The sequence below is a fragment of the Mustela nigripes genome, chromosome 3, assembly GCF_022355385.1.
Source record: "Mustela nigripes isolate SB6536 chromosome 3, MUSNIG.SB6536, whole genome shotgun sequence".
Classification (NCBI taxonomy): domain Eukaryota; kingdom Metazoa; phylum Chordata; class Mammalia; order Carnivora; family Mustelidae; genus Mustela; species Mustela nigripes.
This window is the reverse complement of record NC_081559.1, coordinates 121,084,389-121,086,124: the sequence shown is the minus strand read 5'-3', so window position 1 is coordinate 121,086,124 and position 1,736 is coordinate 121,084,389. Positions and strand designations below refer to the sequence as shown.

Genomic DNA, 1,736 nt, shown 5'->3' with positions numbered 1-1,736 from the left:
TATAAAAATTGAATTACTATGTTATACTCCTGAAACTAATATATTATTGTCAACTACACATCAATGAAAATATCAGCATGTCAACAGCATTAGCACAAAAGAATAATTGGAGGCATTCTGTAATGGTGAAGAAAATGCTATAGTAGATGGGAAGCTATTTATTTCCAATAACTCTAAAGAGAAAATGTAACACTTCCTTGTCAAAACTCACTTTTCCTACTACACATTTTATGTTTCTGGTTGCAAACCTCATTTCTGTATGAACCTGTGATTTCTGTAGACCAGATACATCTGAAATTCAATGTATTTCCCTGTGAGTTGGAGTTAGTTACACTGCTTTTGTGGGCACTTGAATATACCAGAACAAACATGCAGTTCCTAGAGCCTGCCTTCCATCTTCCATTTTTCACGGGCACAAGGCTCAACAACTGGCAACTCTGATTTCAAAGCAAGAGGCTTTTCTGAGATAAGATTGATTCTCCATTTAAAAAAGAAGGGCAATAAGCCACGCTTCCTATGCCCCATTCTGCTCTGCTGGCTCCAAATGCACTCCTGTCCAAGTCCAAAATGGCCACCATTCAGCAGTTGGTAAGAAGATGGTGCTTAGTGGAGAGCAAAGGCTTTGAAGGAAGTAGGAGTGGGAATGGCTCTGCAAAAACTGGGTGCCATGGTCAAACCAGATTGTGTCATCTCTTGATGTCAAACAACTCACCATAAACACTAGAGCACTTTAAAAAATAGCATCATTTTCATGTAATCTGGAAGGGAAATTTGAAGAAACTACAGCTGATGGCAGAAAAACTCAGACTGTCTGCAACTTGACAAATGGTGCATTGGTTCAATATCAGGAATGGAATGGGAAGGAAAGCACAATAATATAAAAATTAGAAAATGGGAAATTAGAAGTGGAATGTGTCATGAACAATGTCACCTATACTCAGATCTAAGAACAAGCAGAGTGAAAATTCCATCATCCTTTTGGACAGGAATTAGTTGTGAGGATGAATGAGCTCAGTTCAGTGAGCAAATATACTCTATACTGCTTTTCCTCCTTTACTATGTCAACAAACATTTTACATGCAACTATTTTGAAGTGTTAATTTAATTAGGATCATCCCTTTGGTTAGGAAATAAATGTGTTTGTGCTAAAAAAGAAAAGAAAAAAGAAAAAAAAAAGCCTCTTGAAGTCTTCTCATCCTTCAAGGTCCAGTCCATTCATTAGTGCAGTTAAAAGCAGTTCACGTAACCTTGATACTAAGGTTTGTAGAGGAGTTTGTCCCAGATTGGGTTTGTCTCAGTCTCCAGACTCAGAGCATTAATGGCTTCCTCAATTGAAGTGACTACTTAGTTCAACTTTGGCCATGTGTTGAGGGGTGTGTATGTGTGTGTGCGTGCATGCGTGTGTGTGTATGCCCCTGTGTGTGTGCATATTTATTTGCATACTTATGTGTGTGTATTGTGTGTGTGTATGTGCATTGCACATCACTAGAAATAGTTAAAACTGTCCCAAGCTGCCTCTCCATAAGCCAGGAACATTTCAAAGTGTAGCATCTCTTGAGGAATGTTCCTGATTGCCTTTCTGAGTACATACAAGCTTAAATCTGCAAGGAGTCTGTGCTTGCCTGTGGTTGTGGGCTTGGGCTCCAGAGCCAGACTGCCTGGAATCAAATACCTGCTCCACAACTGACTTGTGATATGTTCTGGGGGAAATGGCTTAACCACTCACTTCCTCACTT

General features: G+C 39.4%; 1 pseudogene; it reads left to right on the top strand.

The window, feature by feature from the left end:
- Nucleotides 1-567: 567 nt before the first annotated feature.
- Nucleotides 568-962, top strand: LOC132013100 (fatty acid-binding protein 5-like; annotated as a pseudogene).
- Nucleotides 963-1,736: the final 774 nt, after the last annotated feature.